The 21,465-nt window shown below is 43.7% G+C and overlaps 3 long non-coding RNA genes across 3 annotated transcripts; 2 read left to right on the top strand and 1 right to left on the bottom strand.

Annotated features, from left to right (window-relative positions):
• The first annotated feature begins 8 nt into the window (after positions 1-8).
• On the top strand, positions 9-2,466 carry LOC117676018 (uncharacterized). Its single transcript, XR_004594328.3, has 3 exons — positions 9-219; positions 1,054-1,111; positions 1,803-2,466. It is a non-coding gene; the product is annotated as an uncharacterized LOC117676018 (long non-coding RNA).
• A 1,325-nt stretch (positions 2,467-3,791) lies between these two features.
• On the bottom strand, positions 3,792-10,269 carry LOC117676020 (uncharacterized). Its single transcript, XR_015729681.1, has 2 exons — positions 4,714-10,269; positions 3,792-4,420 (listed from the first exon to the last, which is right to left on the bottom strand). It is a non-coding gene; the product is annotated as an uncharacterized LOC117676020 (long non-coding RNA).
• Positions 10,270-16,835: 6,566 nt separating this feature from the next.
• On the top strand, positions 16,836-21,195 carry LOC117676021 (uncharacterized). The gene is made up of 3 exons (XR_004594333.3): positions 16,836-17,226; positions 18,924-19,043; positions 20,024-21,195. It is a non-coding gene; the product is annotated as an uncharacterized LOC117676021 (long non-coding RNA).
• The last annotated feature ends 270 nt before the right edge of the window (positions 21,196-21,465 follow it).

Genomic DNA, 21,465 nt, shown 5'->3' with positions numbered 1-21,465 from the left:
TCCCTGGAAAGTGGCTGGATTGGATGGCAGCACTGGGGGCATCGCAGGGTCTCCCTCGCCTGGGCTCCTCGGAAGAAATAGACCCTTCCCTTTAAGGCAGAATTAAGGGGGGGGGAGATTAGAAAAATGGGGTTCAACCAAACACGACAGACATGCTGATACCTGCCGTGTCCGCAGCCTCCTTACCTGTCACCAAACTCCTCATCCACCATGTCAAAGGTTCTTGTCTTCGGAAAGGGGCTGGGGCTGGCTGGCTGGCTGGTAAAATGCACTAGAAAAAGATGCAAGGTTTAGGGGCCCAAAAATTGGCTACAGGATGTCCCAGTTGCATGGGCACTGCGACCACAAAGCTAGAGATTGACCTGCTTAATGATTTGGGGAAATTAACCTAAACTCTGATTCCGTTGGCCAGATATAATTATTTCCCAATAACACACTTGGCCTGGTGACTGGAGTATTCATTTATTTTCATTTTTTATTTCTCTAAATAGCTCAAGGCAGTGAACATATCTAAGATTCCTTCTTCCCCCCCAAGAACAACCTTGTGAAGGCTGAGAGAGGGAGGGGCTCGAGGTCACCCACCTGACTTTCGTGGCTGAGATGGGACTCGGGGGTACTTGGGGGTGGGGGTGGTGTAGTCTCTCTTAATTCAAATCGGTTACCACCTTTTCCTATTATCAGAAGCACCAAAGCAGTGCAAAGATGGCCAAATAGATGGAGAGACAATACTGACTCCTTTGGAGGGTTCTGAGCGATGATCTGCCTTGAATTGGACTCAGAATTAAATGGGAAGTCAGGATAGTTTGAAGAGAGATCAGTATTAAGGGATCATGTTGGTGTTTATCAAACTAGGCCCCTTTAAGTATGGGGGGACTTCAACTCCCAGAATTCTCCAGCCAGCCAGCATGCAGAATTCTGGGAGTTGAAGACTATCCATGCCTTAAAGGGGCCAGGTTTGTGGTTTTTACACAAAGTTGTTAAATTGTAATTTAATCAATGCTTTAGGCTATTGTCATTTGATTGTATTAACCCTCATCTGTTCCCTATTTGTAGGTTAAGGTGACAATGAAAAGGAAGTGGACAATAGAAGCCTGCAATTGAAAGGGGCCTTGTAAGTCAACTGCCTGTCTGCCTGCCTGCCTGATTGATGGATTGATTCTATGTCATCAAGTTGATTTTGACACCAAGCAGCCCATAGATCAATCTTCTCCATGGAGATCTGTCCCCAACCTGGTACTTTGGGTCTCCCAATCTGCCCCCATCTTCACTATAGCTGCTTATGGTGCTTGTTCTCTTGTTCTCTTTCCTTCACCCACGTCAGCATTACCGACTTCTCCAGGGAGTTTGGCCTCATTGATTGACAGCATTGAAATTGTGTATCCTCTGAGTGGCCACAGGATGATCTGTCCCCTGTCTTTCAGATCTTCCAAAAGTTGACCCATCCACACTGTAATCAAATCCACTAACCTTACTCCAAATTGTCCTCTCCTTCTCTTCCCTTCCACCTTTCCCAACATTAGGAACATCTCCAGAGAGCTGGTTTTCACTTGATGTGCCCTCAAATGTGATTTTTTGAACCTGGTGGTTTGTACTTGAGAACAGATCTGGGTGGATTATATCTAAAGGATCCTTTGGCAGGAGGCCCCTCTGCAGATTGTTGGTTCTTCATTCCTGCTGCATCTCATGTTAGAGAAAACGATGGGCTCCAAAACTGTAGGAAAAAGCCAGAGTGGAGAAGGCAGATTAGCAAAATTGGCACTGAACTGAGAGGATGTGACTGTGTCTCTCCATTTTTCAAACAGGTCAGCAACAAGAAATAAATGGTCACACAGTCAATATCCTTGGGCGATCTTTCAGCAACCACTGATGGTCCCAACCTCCAGGTTGATGAACTGAGAAATTCCTTTGACTTTCAGACCCAGAAATTCCAGAAAGACAATCAATGGATGAAAGATCAGCGCGTGGATCAATTTAAGACCACAGCAGAAGACCTGCAGAAAACCTGCAGAAGATCATGCCACCAGTTGGAGCTAAAGAACACATCTTTGGTGAAATGCAGTGAAGAACTCCATAAATAACTATCTGAGCCAAGTGTCCATCTTAAACAAGAGAAGGCTGACTTTGAGAAAGACCTCAAAGAGGTGAGGAACCTTCTGCCAGAACTTAAAAAGCACCTCCAGAGTCTGCAGCATGAACTGGCTGAGATGGACTACAGTGTAGTGGAGAAAAGCCATTCCAGCCAACTGAGAAAGTCACCCTCTTCAGACTATGAGGGGAAACAAGAAGAAGTACCTCAAAAGTCTGCAGCAGCCACTTCCGATCTCTCAGATCTGGTTCTGGCCAGACTCACCTGGCACAGAAGGTAGCAAACCCCCCCCCCATCTTCTCCCAGGTACACCAGATTGGAAACATGATGTAACTCTAGTTTATTGGAAGGGTACATAAGAGAATCTTGCATGTCTGAAAGTACAAATCTCCCGCCAATGCTTTTGAAAGCCTGAAAAGTGAGGGAGGGTCCTTTCTGAGGTTCTTCCTCTGCCAATTATGCACCTGGGGGCTCCCACACCTTATCTCACTATTCCCTATTCAGCATCTTCTCCTTCTCTCCCCCAAGGTCATTTAGTGATTTTTATTTATTTGTTTCTATCCTGCCTTAATTATTTTTACAAATAACTCAAGGCAGTGAGCATATCAAACACACCTTCCTTCTATTTCCCCTCACAACAAGAACCCTGTGAGGTAATAGGTATAGTGACTGAACTTGAACTCAGGATCTCCCTCTTTCTAGCCTGGTGCCATACTTTATTTGCACATATCATTACACTTCCTTAATAATTTGTGGGAATGCTGGTGATAAACCTTGATTCTGCAAAGTAAACTACTTCCTGATAATTAAGTTAATTAATTAAGATAATGCCTCATAAAACTGAGGAGGTATGAATAGCAATTGGTCCTTGCTCATCTATTCGTCTATATTGTCATTAATACAGGCAGGATAGTTGAAGAAATTTACTTATTTATTTATTTATTTATTTATTTATTTATTTATTTATTTATTTATTTATTTATTATATTTCTATACCGCCTTTCTCCCATAGGACTCAAGGTGGTGTACAGTCAAGAAAAAATATAGATACACAAACATCATAAAATTGCTAATTAGAATTATTATTATAACATAGTTTGGCCCAATTAAATAGAACCCAAAATTAGATAACATTTTAAAATCATTCACATGTTCATATGTTTAGCCCCGTCTGTTGGAACATCAGGGTCTTGAGGGCACGGCGGAAAGCACGGAGATCAGGGATATTTCGTATCTCAGGGGGCAGTTCATTCCAAAGGGTTGGAGCCCTCACAGAGAAGGCCCTCCCCCTGGGAGTCGCCAGTCGGCATAATTTGACTGACGGTACCCTGAGTAGTCCCTCCCTGTGAGAACGAACTGGTCGGTGGGAGGCTATTGGTGGCAAAAGACGGTCTCGTAGGTACCCAGGTCCTAAGCCATGGAGCGCTTTAAAGGTGATGACTAACACCTTTGAAATAGGATTTTGTGATGCAACATTATATCAACTCTTAGACAAAGGTACTTTGATGTTGTTTTAGAAATACCACCCAGCTTTTAGAACAATATCTATGATTTCCCAATAGAGTGCATAAGTAAAATCCAGTAGAAAAATATATAATTTTTCAATAGGACTTAACAAGCTATTCTATCTGATATAAGAACAAATGGATGGTAGCTACAATGTGAATCTTTCATTAAGATTTCATTTGTACTTTTTCTCATATCATTTCTTTTTTTTTTAAATCAATTTTTTATTTTATTTTATTTTCAAAACCTCCAAAAAAATGAAAAAAAAATTACAAACAAGCCCCCAAAGCTAAATAAAACTACATTAAAAAGTACATAAAAAGGAAAAAGAAAAGAAAAGAACCAGTTCTGGTGAGGAAACCAGGAGCAGGGAATAAAACCCCTGCTGAGTCTGGCTGCCATCTTGGGGAGAGTCGGAAAAACACTTTCCTTCCAGCTCAGCCAGCAGTCCTGAGTCCTGCAGGTCATTTTCCACCAGATGTCCAGGAATTTGAACCCTTAGCATGATCCTTTCTGACCTGGGCAACTAGAGAGCCAATCTGGGTTTCTGTAATGTATGTTACCCAATTCCTCTCATGAGTCCTGTCCAGTATGCTTGAACCTCAGGTGTAGCCCTCATCTTCCTCAGAGCACACAAGCCTATAACCACGTCAAGGTTCACAGGGGGATTGTGGTTCTTCACACAGTCAGCCAGATGTTCAGACTGGATGTCAGCTGTTCGAAAGGAAAGCTGTCTTTGGCAATTGATCGATGGTGGGGTTGTCAATGCCGATGGGTCCAAATGGGGCTCCAGTTGTTTTCAGCTTTCACCCATGTCAGCTATTCATCCTGGGGCACAAAAAGCACCAATTTAATATTTGAATAATAAAATATTATTTAATATTTTAATAATAAAATAAGCAAGGAACAATAAATAAATAAAACTTAGCAACCAAATTAATATTTAAAATTGCCAGGCTCCCACTCTTCTTTCTTGTTAGCGTCTAAGGTCAGCCATCCCCACCCAAAATCCCCAAGCAGGAAATACAAAGCAACCAAGGACACCAGGTGACCTCAAGAGAACCCAAATCCTCTCCCTTCAGCTAGGACTCTTCTTTTAGACAAATCCTTGGTCCACTCACTTCTTCCAGCCTCCAAGGTGTCCACTGACAGCAGTCACCTGGGTTTTCCTGCCTCTTGAATGGAATCCATCTAAGAATTAAAGAACAATAATTATCATAATGGGAAAAAACTGACACCCAAATTAATTCAAACACTTATCAACCTCATATTGTTGTGCAAGGTAGAACGTCCAACATCCTTCTTCTCTCATCAATGATGGTGATGTTGGGGTTAATGGATTTGGGTATGTAGGGTTCCATGGTGATGATGGCAGCCTCAACATTTTTGCTTGGTTGCTCTGGTGACACTTGCAGACACCCTTTTCTGGGGATTGAAGAAGAAAAAAAGAATAAAATATAGCTTGACTAGTACTTATTCTTAATGGGGGCTCCATTACTGGAGCTTTTCAAGAAAAGTTTGGAAACAGGCACTTTTAAACCCACCTACCCACCCCCAAATTCCCTCTTTTTATTCCACATACTTTCATTTTTACAGCAATAGCTTTATCTGGGTTCTTTAGTCTCAAATATTTGGTGCCAGCTGATATTTCTGCCATCTAAACTCTTCACACTTGCTGCTAAAGTTAAGTAGATAATAAGTCTCTTATTTTTAATTGTCTCCTACCTCTATTTTTACGCTTTACCTTCCATTTCATTCCTTGCAGGAAATTGCCTGCCATGGCTGTTATGATAGCCCTGTTAAATGACCCAGGACAGCCCAGTCAAGATTTTATGACATGTGCTGTGATGTCATAATCTTTGATCCAGCTATGGGGAGATGCCAGGGGTGTCTCCTCCAGCAACTGTGGACCTTTCAGTATGGAGGGTTACACGCTAAAAGAGAGATCCTGAGAGGTCTCAGGCAACCCCAGCTAGGCAGGGGGTTGGATTGGAAGACCTCCAAGGTCCCTTCCAGCCCTGAGGGATTCTATCCTTCTGTTAGTTCCACCAACATTTTGGGAGCCTTTCAGTGCCTTAGGGCTCCCCAGGTTGTGGTGATGCCAGTCCCCTGATCAGGAGCAACTTATCTGCACTGGTGGGAAAAAAATGCAGAGGCCAACGAATACATAGAAGACAAACAAGGTCACTTTCCAAGGGTCTCCAAGGACGTTCTGGGATCTGTCAATGGATGGCCGCAGCAGTTCATTAGGGTCCATTTCTGAAAGAGAAAAGGGATGGAGGAAGAAGAATAGATGCAAAAAATAAAAATAAAAAATCAGACCAAGATAAATAACTTCAGAATTTTTTCCACTATTAATATAACATCTAAGCTATTCAATTCAACTGAAAATCTATTTGAGATCTTTTAAGAGGAAAAATAACAATAAAAACCTAGAATAATGCGGCCATGTAAAAATTCAGCTGTAACTCAAGTCCATGAAAATGTCCTGATCTGTCAGTTTCCCTGAGAGTAAATCCGTTCTGTAGGTGAGCAAGACTTGATTTCTTGTCTTGGGTATTTTTTTTCCTTGTTTGGGGGTTTGATTTTGGGATGGAAAATGACTTTGGTCATCTTTGGGGTCTACGTATTGTTTGGCCTCTGTGTTCCCACATCACCATCATTGATGAAAGACGATGTCAGATCTTCAGCCCTGGTCAACAATGCGATGGTTGGCAGTTCACCCATGGCCGGTGTTTGTCCTGGGGCAAAAGAAGCACAGATTGAATATTTTAATAATAATGAAATAGTAAGCAAGAAACAAAACAAAGAATAAAACTGAGCAACCAAATTAAGATTAAAGGCTCCTAGTTTTCTTTCCTGTTGGCTTCCATAGTCCAACCACCCCCACCCAAAACCCCAAAGCAAGAAATGCAAAACAACAAAAGGCACCAGGTAACTCGAGAGAACCCAAATTCTCTCCCTTCAGCTAGGACCTCTCATCTTTGGGACAAGTCCTATGTCCACTCACTTTTTGCAGCCTCCAGGATGTCCACTGACTGCGGCCACCCGTGGATTTCTGTCCCGTCCCTGGAATCCATCTTAGAATTAAATTACAACAACAATAATAACATAATATGTTTAAAATAGAAAAATAAAGAACCAAATTAGTTCAAACACTTACCAACCATCACAATGTCGTACAAGGTAGAACATTTGACATCCTTCTTCATTCATCAATGACGGTGATGTTGGGGTTGATGGATTCATATATATGTGTATATTTAATATTTCGGGTTTCTTCCCGTGTAATTGTGGATATATCCCTAAAAGGGTAGAAGCGACGTTTTGACAGAATCCCATCTGCCATCATCAGGCTTATGTCAGCAGTCTTTTGCAGTAACTGCCGTTGCTATTTCAAATCTGGTGCTGGTATTCTGGGATGGCTCCACCTTTTCATTCTGATTGGTTGGGAGTCCCAGTATGTGTTTATTGGCTTGGCTTCGGGTGTATGGTCGGTTTTTCTCCACTAGGTGGCAGGGCTTCATCTTTGTGGCTGGTTTGAATATGATTTGGTTGGGATTTGTTTTTTGATTAATGTTTGGTCTATGTTTTATATTTGGTGTTAAGATTCGTCTATCTATGAGAGCAGGTTTCCAAATAGTAGGCAGACGTGAAGTGTCATCCCATTTATTCATGCAATATGGTCTTTTTTCTATTTCAATTGCTTCTCTGATTATTCTGCCATTGAGATGTTATATTGATATATATAGGTCTTTGGTTATTTGGGTTTTGTCCCACGTAAAATTGGAAGTACCTTGGCGACTTTTCGACGAAGTCTTATTCGTCATCTTCAGGCTGGTGTCTTCGGCCTTGTGCTTCTAGGAGCAATTTGTGATTGTGGTTGTTTCTTCTTTTCAACTGCCAGTGGGGGTAATACATAGATACATAGATAGATACATAGATACGACGATGCACAGAGCGAACATCCATTCTATAAGAGCAGGACTTGGTTTCTTGTCTTGGGTATTTTTTTTCTTGCTTGGGGGTTTGATCTTGGGATGGAAAATGACTTTGGTCATCTTTGGGAACTTATGTATTGTTTGGCCTCTGTATTCAAGGGGTTGCAAACATCACCAGAACCACCAGCTGAAGATGAGGTGGCGGCCTCCATCACTGAGGAACCTCTGTACCAGAATCCATCAATTCCCACATCACCATAATTGATGAAATATAATGTCAGACATTCAGCCCTGGTCAACAATGTGATGGTTGGCATCTCAGCCATGACCACTATTTGCCCTGGGGCAAAAGAAGCACAGATTGAATATTTTAATAATAATGAAATAGTAAGCAAGAAACAAAACAATTAATAATACTGAGCAACCAAATTAAGATTAAAGGCTCCTAGTTTTCTTTCTTGTTGGCTTCCATAGTCCAACCACCCCCACCCAAAACCCCAAAGCAAGAAATGCAAAACAACAAAAGGAATTAAGAATTAAATAACAACATAATAACAGAATATCTTTAAAATAGAAAAATAAAGAAAAACTGACAACCAAATTAATTCAAAAACTTACCAACCATCACATTGTCGTGCAAGGTAGAACATCTGACATCCTTCGTTCATCAATTATGGTGATGTTGGGATTGATCAATCCGGGTATGTAGGATTCCACAGTGATTATGGCAGCCTGAACATCATCGTTTTGTTGCTCTGGTGACACTTGCAGATACCTTTTTCTGGGGATTGAAGAAGAAAAAGAGAATAAAATATAACTGACTGGTACATTGTTTTCTTAACAACAATAATAAAGCTTAATGGGGGCTCCATTACTGGAGAGTTTCAAGAAAAGGTTGGAGGTTGGACTAGAAGACCTCCAAGGTCCCTTCCAGCCCTGAGGGATTTTATCCTTTCTACTGTTAGTCCGACCAACATTTTGAGGGCTTTCAGTGCCCCAGAGCTCCCAAGGTTGTGGTGACACCACTCTCTTTAATAGGAGCAACTTACCTGCACTGGTGGAAAAAAACGCAGAGGCCAACGAATACATAGACCCCAAGGACAAACAAGGTCACTTTCCAGGAGTCCCCAAGGACATTCTGGGGTCTGTCAAGGGATGGCCTCAGCATCTCATTTGGGTCCATTTCTGGAAGAGAAAAGGGATGGCGGAAGAAGAGTCAATTTCTGGTTTTAATGGTTGGTGGTTCCCCTCCAAGACTAACCCTCCCAAGGTCAAACTCCCAAGCAAGAAAAAAAATACCCGAGACCAAAAACCAAGTCCTGCTCACCTCTTGGTCTCCTTCATTCTGTGACACTATCTGTCTCTGTCTCAACTCTGTGTCTGTCTCCTCTCTCTGTGTGTCTTTGATTCACTCAACCTTCTTTAGCCTGCATGGTCTCACCCATCAACGGAAAAGAGTTCAACAAAATTCAGCAGTGGAGGGATTCAAATAATTTAACAACTGGTTCTGTGCCCTAATGACCATTTTAAGTATTTAAAAAACCTATATTCTTATTTTGGGGGAATGTCTTACTTTACAGCAGGTGGGAGGCTGCACATCATTCAGCGCCTGGTGCCCAGATTGTTTCTGTTTCTGTATATTTGACTGATATGATGGACAGTACAAATCTTATGATATGTGTTAAGCTTATAAAGAATAGCAAGCTTAACAGTATCAGCATGAGGATGGTATATATTTTATATACCGTATATACTCAAGTATAAGCCGTTTTTCAGCACATTTTTAATGTTGAAAAAAGCCCCCCTTGGCTTATACTCGAGTGAAGAAAAAATGCTTTTTTTCCTGCAACTCGTCTTGGCTTCCGGGGCTGCAGGGAGGCTTGCTAAGGCCAAAATGGAGCATGAGGGGGGTGCCTAGCAAGACTCCCTGGAGCCCCCTGGAAGCAAAAACAGGCTGTGAGGGAGGGGGCTTCAAGGGAGAAAGAAACAAAGAAATCCTCACTGTTTAGGGAGATCCCCAGGTGCACTGAGCTTGAGTTGAGAGCTTATTGCAAGTGCCTGCATTAGCTATCCTTGCTCAGGCTAAGCTAATCAATAGTGGAGCTCTAAGAATTAAGTTAATTAGCAATTTTATGATGTTTGTGTGTCTATATTTTTCTTGACTGTACACTGCCTTGAGTCCTATGGGAGAAAGGCGGTATAGAAATATAATAATTAATAAATAAATAAATAAATAAATAAATAAATAAATAAATAAGCCAGATGAGAAGGAGAAAAGGAGGGAGAAAGAAAGAAAGAAAGAGAGGGGGGGTGGGGAGGGAGGGAAGGGTAAACCCTTTTACTCACACTTCAGCCTCACTGTTTGGGAATCCCTATGTGCACTGAGCTTGAGTTGAGAGCTTATTGTAAGTGCCTGCACTAGCTATCCTTGCTCAGGGTAAGCTACAAAACGTTTCAAAAGGTCTGGCTTTTCTTCCTCCTACCAAAAACCTTCTGGGGTTCTTCACAGAAAGGGAGAAAGGAGAAAGGGAGGGAGAAAGAAAGTGAGAGAGAGAAGAAAGAAAGAGACAAGAAAGAAAGAAAGAAAGAAAGAAAGAAAGAAAGAAAGAAAGAAAGAAAGAGAAAAAGGAAGGAGGAGAGAGAAAGAGAGAATGCAGGTATCTCTTAACAGAGGCTTGAACTTGCCTGAAATTAGATCAAGCCCTACATCACTTAACCCAATGTATCAGATTAAATTGTTACTGAATTATTTTTGGTATATATACTACATTCTCTTGTGTAATTTAGTTATAGTGTAGTTTACACTATGCACTTATAGAGCTAGTTTACTGTTTTTTTTTGAAATAAATATTCAAAAATATTTAATCTACTGATGCCTCAATTAATGTAATTTTATTGGTATCTATTTTTATTTTGAAATTTACCATTAGCTGCTGCATTTCCCACCCTAGGCTTATACTCGAGTCAATAAGTTTTCCCAGTTTTTTGTGGTAAAATTAGGTGCCTCGGCTTATATTCGGGTCGGCTTATACTCGAGTATATACGGTAGTTTGTCCTGAGAGCCTCAACCAGGCAGGGCAACAGTGTAGTGTTGAAAAACGAATAAAAGTAGTAAAAACAGTAAAAGTCTGGCTCTAAGAGACTTATTCTCATCTGAAGTATAACACACACCCTCCGTAATTCACTTAGTAGTGGCCGAATCAGAAACCTCTAGCTGGCAGAACCCAACTTTCCTTCCCGATATAAACTGACCTTTTGTGCAGCACAAGATTCAAAGAGTCTTTCAAAGGAAGGTCAAATGCTCTTTTTCATAACCAGAAAACCTTCATTTAAAAGGAGCTTGTCAAGGGGTTTAGGAATCACCAGGGAGGCTTCCATCCACAGACACCTCTGGAGAAGCCAGGTGTTGGCTCCTGTCTGCCCCTCCAGCCAAAAGGACCTTGGAAGGAATGCATCGGGGGGGGGGGGAGAGAAATCAGTTTGAGAAACTAACGGGCTGCCAGATTCCCCTCCCCCCCCCAATTGACTATGTCAACCACAACTGAGAATGAAGGAAGGAATGGGGCTTATCAGGAGAAGTGGGAAATCATGGATATCAGAGGATACTTTAGGCTGAGTTAATAGCTGGGATGAGACAAAGATCAGACACCAGGACATTGCATAAAAAAACAGATAGTTTTTTAGATAGTTACAGATAGTCTTTGACTTACAAGCACAATTGAACTCAAAATTTCTGTTGTTAGAGGGGAGATATTTGTTAAGTGAATTTTGCCTCATTTTATGACCTTTCTCACCACAGTTGTTAAGTTTGTGACATGGTTGTTAAGTGAATCTGGCTTCCCGATTGACTTTGCTTGTGGAAAGGTTGCAAAAGGGGATCCCATGACCTTGGGACACAGCAGCGGTCATAAGTCCAAACAATTTGGACTTATTGTCCAAGTGTCTGAATTTTGATCAAAGGATCATGGGATGCTACAAAGGTCATAAGTGTGAAAAATGGTCATAAGTCACCTTTTTTCAGTGACACCGTTGTAACTTTGAATGGTCACTAAATGAATTCCTGTAAGTTGAGGACTTGCCTGTATTATATTCATTAAGGGAAACTAAGGAAGACCCCTGTATGAACCTGTACCTGCCTGGTATTTAACTCTGAAGGATTTCTAATTTCTAGATCAAAGGAGTGGGAATCCTTAGAATTCTGCTCAAGATCAGTAGGATCTTGCCAATCTCAGGGAAGAGATCCACTCAGTCCTCATCTGGGAGAAACTGAAGAAGAAAGAAGAGTGAAGCCAGCAGCCCAAAAAGAAGCTTGAATGGAGGCAGAAGCCACAACAGCCTTCGATTCTGGGACAGTTGACCAATCGGTTCGGTCAGGACGTGGATTTGGATGCAGTTTCTTCTGCAGCATTTTGGAATTTAGAGGCTTGTTTTGTGTATTTTCTTATTTGATTTTAATTAATTTGTCTTGCGAAGGCCGGCAAGGAGTCTGAAGAGTGCTGGCTTCCTTGGATTTTTCATCTTGTTTAACAAACGTAATTCACCCTACATGCTGGCTTCCTTGGGATTTTCATCCTGTCTTACAAATGAAATGAATCTGATGATTCCCCCCCCCCCCCATCTTTAGTGAAGCTGATGTGGCTGGCGAGCTTTCTTTGGGAATTGACAGGCTGGATTCAAAGTTTCCGCTTTCCACAACAGCCGAAGTTCTTCAGCCTTCCGATTGCCACATTGGGTCCTTGAGGCTGAGACGGGCGTCTCTGGCTGTAGTTGGAGAGTTTAGAGAGAGAAAAATAATGACCCTACAGACCCCCCAAATCTCTCCTGCTTTGCAGAGACCCCGATTCAGAGCTATGGCTGCAACCATCCACCTGACAGCCACTTCCCTCCAAATCCACCTGGAACTAAGACTGGAGGCCACCAGGTCCAGAAAGATCCCAGATGCTCTACATGCTGAGATCCCCCATTCCTGAGAGGGGATCTTAGGGATCAACTGCTCTCTGTCTGGCAGAACTGTTTTCCCCTTCCATGGATGTCCCTGGATTCCCCATCTCTTCTCCCTCCTTTATTATATACCCTATATAGTTCTTTCTTGATTTACTGATAAAACTTCCTTTGCAGAAAGTGTTCGGGATTTCTGACTGGGAATCTTTTTATTTTGGTGTGTACTTCACACCTAAATAAATAAAGTAAATTAAAAAAAGCTGTAAAGGAATTCCACTGTAATTTTTTTCTTTCCTCAACCAGAGAAATAAAATAACAATTTTCAGGCCTTTAATTTTCCACTCTACAATTTCTACCTGAAGCATTTTCTCTGCTCTTCTTCCAAGCCTTTAAATTTTAAATTTGGTTTTAAATTATTGGGGTTTTAAATTTGTTCAGCCAAATTATTTAATTCGTTTTAGTTTATTTTAAATTTTCTATCTATATGTTTTATTTTATGGCTGTTCACCGCCCTGAGTCCTTTGGGAGTAGGGCGGTATACGAATTCAATAAATAAAATAAATAAATAATAAATAAGCCTGTCATGTCTGTGAAGGGCTGGACCAGATGCCCAGAGAAAGGGGACCTTGAAACTCTCCCCAGGAGGTTGTTGAAGGGATCCTGTCTAAAGGCAGCTACATCACTGACTATGTCACCAACCTTCAATGCTGCATAATATTCATCCAGGTCCCAGAAGGGGGTGAATGGGGGGGGGGGGCTTCCAGTTTTCTAGGAAGAGGCAGCCATGGAAGCTGTTCTGCTTTCCAAGCACAGAGAATGCTGATCAATTGGGAATCAATGTTTATGTTTCAGAATGGCTCCTAATTCTTAATAGGATCCCTTTGCAAATTCTATTTTAAAGAGATAAGAAAAGCTCTGATGGATCAGACCTACTATTGCCAACTTGAGTACAACTGGATATGGCAGGTATTATTTCTATGTCAAAATGCCAATATTTCGCTCACAACTAGGGATATTTTTTTAATAGCTGAATAGCCAGGAGAAAGTTCTCTGCGGGGGCCTTATTGCTTTTCTGGCCTTTTATGCGGAATTTGAACAAGAACATAAGAGAAAAAACATGATTGACATGTTCGCTAACATGGAGAAAAGCAACGAATTCCATGGAGAAGAGAAGATTGCTCTGTTGCTCACCCACCACCACTCACTTTTCCAGAGAAAGACACACACACAAACCTGTGAGACTTTGTAGGTGTCTGCTAATGTTGATATCTGGATGGAGATGTCCCTTCTAGCTACGTCAAGGAGAACCAGAAGGTTGCCCTGCCTTCCACAGCCATAATTGGGGACATTGGCTTCTCCAATGGAGACAATGTCCAGCACGGCATCTGAAGTGCGTAAAGGGCTCCAATAGTTGTCATGGATGTTGTAGCCAAGTGTGAGATTGTGCAGGAGCTGGGGATTCTTGTTGAACAATTGAATGGTGAAAATTACTTGTAGGGTGTATAAAAATTCATCAGAAGCCTCGCTGTAAACAAATGTTCATGTTATTGTCATTAACAGTAACAAAAACTTAAAAAAGAATTTATTCCTGTCTCGACAAGCCTACTGAGTCTTAAGCCAATATTGATCCAAAACCAATCATCAGTTATTAATATGGGAATGGGCTGGGCAACTACGACTGTTACAATCACTCCTTTAAACACAGTGAATTCAACGATGAATTCAGGAGTGAATGGGGAGAGGAAAATAATCTGGATTGCCTTCAGGTTTTTTTAACCCCATCTTTCAATTTGAGTCTGTTCTACAAAATAAGAAAAAAGAGGCAAGTTATGGAAATCAAAATCATTCAGAAAATTAGACAAGTCCTATAATATAGAAATACGTGACTTATGGATGAGAAGATATAGAAGGATCCTTGTCGAAAGACAACATTATAGGTGATATTTGTGTTTCAGTTGTGAATATACCAATGAGATGGTCTCCTGGCCTGAAGTAGCTCCATGGACTGTTTCCGTCCTGGTGCTCCAAAGTCAACAGGCATTTCATTCTAAGCTTCCCAGAGACAGGATGAAACAAAAGCAGCATCAGAAGCAGAAGCAGGAGGTCCATAATTCATAGGGTTTTATTAATCCTCTCCCCCTTTCTAACACAAACAACAGGAACAGTTAGAAGAATTCAAAGCACCCACACAGGATAGAAATGCCAGGGACTTTCCTGATATAAACAGAGAAACACTCAGCTTCACCTGGAAAGGAGAGAGAGGTACAATCAAGAACACAGATCCTGCCTGTCTCAAAACTTTTTCCCACAGAGCTTGATCTCAAGAATTTATCCTTTTCTGATACAAGATCCTTTGCATATGGCTTCAATCTGCTCTCTCTATCACAGGCATGGAGATCTCCAAGGCCCAGATGGTCATAATTACAGTGATAAGCAACTTCTCCTCTTGAGCTTCTTCTGGGCTCCATGTGCAGAGGAGAGGCTGGAGAAAAGCTTGTTTGTGAAAAGCCATAACTACACTCCTGGGGTCAATTTCTGTAGTGGTTGTGGTCTTTCTTTCTTGTGGTCTCAGCTGAAGTAGAGAGTGGGTAACCCTAAACAAGGCGGCTGGGCGATTATCTGCCAATGCAATAAGAGCGGAAAAATAGTTACATTTTGCCGCTTTTATCGCCACTAAGTGGGTCTTAATATAAGATCTCACTAGTGTTTGGTCGGATTCGGAACAGCTGGTCCTCTAACTGCTCTCTAGGCATCTTTTCCAGCGTTTCATCCCCCTCAGCTCATCAGAAAACCAAGGAGCTGGGTAGGTTCGACGCTGGGTCAGAGGCCGCAAAGGCACGACCCGGTCTAAAGCACCAGCGGCCATCCTATCCCAGGACGCCACTAGGTCTTCAGCCGAGTCATGAGCCAAGGTCTCAGGAAACGGCCCAAGCTCCATCCGGAACCTATCAGGATCCATCAGGTGCCTTAGATTTTAGATTCCCTCTGATGACGTTGCAAGCTGTCACTGGCCTTAGCTCAGGCCTCTTAAAGAGGTAGTCATTACCGCCCCAGCAGCTCTCATCGGTGAGGGCAGCTTCAGATTTCCTGCAAGTCCCCAAACCAATTTGGAGCCCCTAGGATGTCTAGGGCTCAACAGGGACTGCCATGGCGCCGTTCGTCGCTGCTGCCTGCCACCATTGTCATTCCAACCGCCGTTGCTTTAAGAATGGAGGAACTGATGTAACTGCCATTAACGGAACTGCTAGAGTTAGCCTCCCATGGTGCCTTCACGTGCCAATATCTGCCCAGCTCCGATGATCCAGAGGGTGAGAGAAACCTCGTTGAGCTGGGAAAAGGCTCCCCTAGTTGGTGCTGGGGCTGAAGGGAGTTAAATCAGCCCCGGTGGACCTCCAAACGACCCAAAGCCGCCCCATCATCAGACGGAGATTAGGCGAGAGCTGCCATCTTGGCACATGCGCAGAATGAGATTATAATTATAATTATAATCAGTTCTAATCGATGGTCCAACCTTTTCCTCCCAGAATTAAGAGACTTTGGGGTCCCCAGAGTGTTTCATGGGCTGATCAGCCATCAGGTCCCCCCTGAGGAGAGAAGCCAGGATGGAGGGTCTGAGGGGGGAATGGAGGCCCGGCTGGAGCCTCTGGGCAAAGCAGGCAGTTTGTCCCTCCTCAGCTGACTCTCTGCCCCAGAGAGCTCCCCTTGCTCTGCCTCTGGTCTCCAGGAATGGAATTAAAAGAATGTGGTGGATTTATATCCTCTTCTGATGGATAAGAAAAAGAAATAATTTTATACATGTTAAAAAAGAGGGGAAAATCCTGGATTCCCTGGTTACCCTCCAGTGTTCCATATCCCACTCCTGCCCCCGTGAAATCAGGGAAAAGGGGACGGGGGGGTTGGACCTCCCCCTCCCTTGGTGGCCCTTCAGTAAAGGTCATCTGTCCGAGTGTCCAGTGCAGGGCCTCCCAGGGCAGGTGGCTGAACCTCAGCAAATATGTCTGGACTTCAACTCCCAGAAACCCCTGTCCAGCACTAAGGTCCTCCATCCTCTTTCCATGCTTTAGCTGTCCCTCACACTGCCTGTAGGGGGCAGTCTACAGTCTGGCCTTTCAGTCCCAGTTGTTCCCCACAGGCAGCGAGAAGGACAGCTAAAGAGGGCAAAGCCCCCCCCCCCAGCGTCCTCCATTTTGTGGCCTCCTTTTTCTGAGGTGATTCTTCCTCCCTCCATTTTGAGGGGAGAAAAAAGCTGAAGGGAATATTTTCTCTGCTCTCCAGCCGGGACTCAGGGAGGGATCCCCAAAGGGGGGGAGGGAGGTTGGGGGGCAGAGGAGGGGAGGAAGACCAGGGCACACCCCAAATATACACGTAGGAGGTGAATATAGTCAGGATAGTTAAAGGCCTCAGTCCAACCTGCTGCCCAAGGAGTCTGTTTTATCATCCTGGATTAATGGTTGCCCAATTTTTCCTTGAAAACCTCCAATTAATGGAGCCCCCAGTAAGAATAAGCCTTATTATGACTGTTAAGAGAATAATGCACCAGTCAAATTTAATCCTCTTTTCCTTTTTCAATCCCCAGAGAAAGGGCCTTGAGGATGTCACTGGAGCAGCCGTCTCTCTCTGGCTACAACAGCCGGTCAGATGCTGTCGAGGTGGCCCCCATCCCTGCGGCAACCTCTCAATCCCAACATCACCATCACGGATGACAGAAGAAGGATGTCAGATGTTCTTCCTTGATCTATAATGTGAGGGTTGGTAAGTGTTTGGACTAATGTGGTTCTCAGTTTTTCTTTATTTTCCATTTTAAAGATATTATATTATTATATACTTTATTCATTAAACATGAAACTCAGTCAACTGAACATTCAAAAATGCATCACAATTACCATGGACTGGTGCTAATGGTTGATACGGGTTGCTGCCAGCGTGCTAGGTATCAACCAAATACCTTCTTAAGATGGTACGATGTTCTGAGTAGTGCAGTTTTTTGCAGTTCCGCTGGTGTTATTGCAGGAAGCTGCAATTTGTTGATGTAGCTTATAAAATTCTTGGACATGGTACCAAGTGCCCCGATGACAATGGGTATCACTGTTACATGTTTCATCCATAAATGCCTAGTTTCAATGGCCAGTCCATCTCACTGCCTGCGGAGGCCAGGTGTGACTTAAAGGCCAGACCACAGACTGCCCCCTACAGGCAGTAAGAGGGACAGCTAAAGCTGGCACAGGCCCCGCAGTGGCCTCCATTTCTTAGAACTTGGGGTTCCTCAGGGAAGCCTTTTGGCTGCCTAGTGAAGCCTTTTCCGGAGTCCGACTGGCTTCGGCTGAGCCCGAGCAGGACAGAGGGGTGGGATGTGTGTGTGGAGGCTTCTCTGGGCCCAGGTGTTTCTCTCCTTTGCTCCTAGATGGGGTCGCTGCCTCAGAGCTCCATGCCTTCCCGTGTGTGCTCATGTGGAGAACCCTTTGCTGCCTTTGGGGAGAGAGAGAGGAGAGACTGTTTCCTCTGCTGTGGAACCTCTTCGCCTCCCGAAAATAGGAGCCCTCAGGGGATTTAGGCCAGGCACAAAGGGGGTCATCGGGAGGGGGGGGTTCAGGCCCTTTTCTTGGGGTACATAAAAAGACTTATTATCCACCAAGATGCTCTTTCACAGCTCAAGCTGCTCAACAAGGTGGGGGAAATATTGGTTTCTTTTTTCTACTTTGGAAAGCTGTAGAAGAACAACAAAGAAGATAATGGATCTGGAGGCTAAATCATGTCATGAGCCACTAACTGGGTCTGGGTATGTTTAGCCTAATGGAGAGAAAGCTCAGGGGGGGACACGATAGTATCTTGCAATATTGGAAAGGCTGTCAAGGGAAAGAGGGTGTTGACTTATCCTCCATAGCATCTGAGGGCAGGACAAGAAGCAATGGGTGGAAGCTCCTCAGAGGGAGATCTAACCTGGATAGAAGGAGGAGTTTCCTGGCAGGGAGAACAATTAACTAATGGAGTAGCTGGCTGAGTTGTGAGTGCTCCCGTTACTTGCCTCAGCTCCTCTGCCCACCTGGCAGTTCGGAGGCATGCAAATGTGAGTAGATGAATAAGCACCACTTTGGTGGGAAGGTAACAACATTCCATGGGCCCTGGGGGTATAGCCATGCTGGCCACTTGACCACGGAAATTGTTTTCGGACAATGCTGGCTCCCTCAGCCAAAAAGGGGGATGGGCACCATCCTCTAGAGTCAGCCATGACTGGACAGAGTAAATCTTTACTTTTACTTTATTATCCTAAACATGGAGAGCCCTGTTTGAAGGGGCAAAGAAATCAGCTGGAAATTCCGGGCAGCAGAATGCAAGTTTCTCACCATCCTTGGTTTTGTTTTGTTTTTCTCGCATTTCCTTATTGGCACAGCTGTGACTTTCCATCCTGTGCTGTTTCATGAGGGATGCTATCTCCTCTTGTCTTTTCATAGTCCAACAGCACCGAAGCCAAATCCGGAAAAAAGGGAAGAAACTGCTGGGTCAGGTCCTGTCCACATTACGGCATTGAAGAAGAGAAAGAGGATGACTTAGACCAGGCAACATTCACCATTGTGAGTCTTCTCTAGGAACAGAATGGGGAAAAGTCAAAGAGGGCTGGTCGTTGACTCTAGAAAATTTCCCTTTGACTCAGGAGGGCAGCGGCTATTTAGTTACAAAATCAACTTACCTCTTCTTTATTAAGTTTCAATGAAAGATAAAATACAAATGTAACCAACCCCAAAAGATTTAAATATTGGGAATGGGGGCATCAAAGGGGGGAAAGTTGAAAAAGGACAAGAAGATGGGGGGAGGAAGGATACAAAAACGGACTTCAGATTTTCTTCAGGCCAGAAACAAATATACAGGTAGACCATAATTGAGCCCAGAATTTATGTTTGTTAAGTGGAAAATTAGCTCTGTGAGTTTTGCCCCCATTTTATGACCTTTCTTGCTACAGTTGTTAAGTGAATCACTGCAGTTGTTAAATTAGTAACACAGTTGTTAAGTGAATCTGACTTCTCCTTTGACAGAAGGTTGCAAAAGGGGATCACATGACCACAGGACACTGCCACCGTCATAAATAGGAATCGGTTGCCAAGCATCCGAATGTAAATCACGTGACCATAGGGACACTGCAAAGGTCATAAGGGGGAAAAAAAGATCATAAGTCACTTTGTTCAGTGCTGTTGTAGCTTCGAACGGTTGCTAAATGAACTGTTGTAAGTCAAGGGCTACCTATATAATAAAATAATCGGTTACTTTGGATCGAAACAAAAACATCATTCCTCCACCTTAATGAATTCACCTAAAGAAAGATGGGGAATCTCTTGCAGGGTTTTCAAGATTTTAGAGCTTCCCCATGGTGACTTGTCTTGAGAACAGGAAAGACTCCCGTGGCTGCCATTTTGAGAGGGTGCCCACAGCAGATCCCCTCCCCCAAATTCAAATGGGCCCCTAGCCTCAAAAGGTTGCCTCAGTCGGGGTCTCCCTTTCCTCCGCCTTCCTTCTGATGTGCGACTAATGCGGAGCTTTGCTTTCTCTGTCTCCCAAGTGCAAAGAGCAAAGAGCTGATGAAGCCAGTTAAGAACCCTGAAGCATCTGGATAAGCCAGAAGAAGCCATTACAGAGGAAGAGCAGCTGGAGGAAACCCGGAGTTGCCTGCTCAAGATAGGAGACCACATTGCTGGATGTATGAAAACCCACACTGAACAGGAAGTTCTTGAAGTACGGAGAAGCTGATTTGCCTGCCCACCAGTTCTTCAATCTTTCTCGCTCTCTGACTGGGTCATGCCATGCTTAGATCAAAATCTGCAGACTTTATCTTGCGAGTCTTCATGACTCAAGTTTGAATCAAGACAGAATATGGTCTTCTCCAGAATATGATGAGGATCCAGAGAAGAGAAGAAAGGGGGATTCGAATACTTCTCTTACTCATCCCCATGCCCCTTATTTGTAGATTTGTGCCCTGTTTACTGAGGTGTTCCTTGTTTAATCATATGAAAAGAAAGCTTGCTCTTTTTAACAAGCGGGAATTGTTGGAAGGTGAGAAAATGGGGGGAGGAGGGAGCAACTGATTGGAGGCGGAGCGGAGCATGGCATGTCCTCTGTGGGTGAGAGGTTGAAGGGGCGACTGCAGGGGAGGGCTGCGTGCTCTGGCTCCACTCCAAAGAGGGGCAAGGGTTTGGGGCAGTGTGGGACAATGGCTTCAATGTTGGGGGAAGGGGGGTGTTGTTGGGGGGTGCCTTGTTCCGGCTACCCCTGGGTGTAGGGGAGTGGGACAGGCAAGGGGAGTGTACGTTTGGGTAAGGCGAAGGGGGTGGGGAGAGCAGAGAGGCGGAGCTGCTGACGGAACATTTTGTGTCCGGGGAAAGGAAGGCTGTGCATGGGGAGGGGGTGCAGCAAGAGGAAGCGATTGCAGAGTTTAAGAGGCCAAAGATCTGTGATTCTCCAGGAGCGGCTTCCATGGCTCGGCTGGCAGCACGCCTGGAATGTCTCCGGTGCTAAGCAGGGATGCTCAGGGTCCTACCCATTTTTTAAATATGTAAATTTTAATCTGTTTTTAAATTATTGGGGTGTTTTAATCTGTCTGGGCCAAAATGATTTAATTTGATTTTATCTGGTTTTTAAATTTTTTGTATCTATGTATTTTATTGTTTGGCTGTTCACCACCCTGAGTCCTTCGGGAGTAGGGCGGTATACAAATCAAATAAACTAAACTAAACTAAACTACCTGGATGGGCGACCTGGGCTGGGGAAAAGCCCGCCAGCAGGGGAGTCTTTTCCTCCCTGTTTCCCCCAGAGAAAAGTGGGGCTCTCTGCTTACTGACTAACCCATTTCAAAATCCCAGCTCCTCCTTTCCCTTCGCTCTGCCCAACAGTCCCAAGACTCTTGCAAGGAATTACTTTCCCCAGCAGTTCTAATAACTACAGGTACGTTACTGCTTTCGACCTGTGTTTCAATTTCTCCCTCGGGGTTTGTATTATCCAAAGTAA

Source organism: Pantherophis guttatus, chromosome 12 (assembly GCF_059756535.1).
Source record: "Pantherophis guttatus breed Tessera chromosome 12, ASM5975653v1, whole genome shotgun sequence".
Classification (NCBI taxonomy): Eukaryota; Metazoa; Chordata; class Lepidosauria; order Squamata; family Colubridae; genus Pantherophis; species Pantherophis guttatus.
This window is presented reverse-complemented; position numbering and strand designations above follow the sequence as displayed.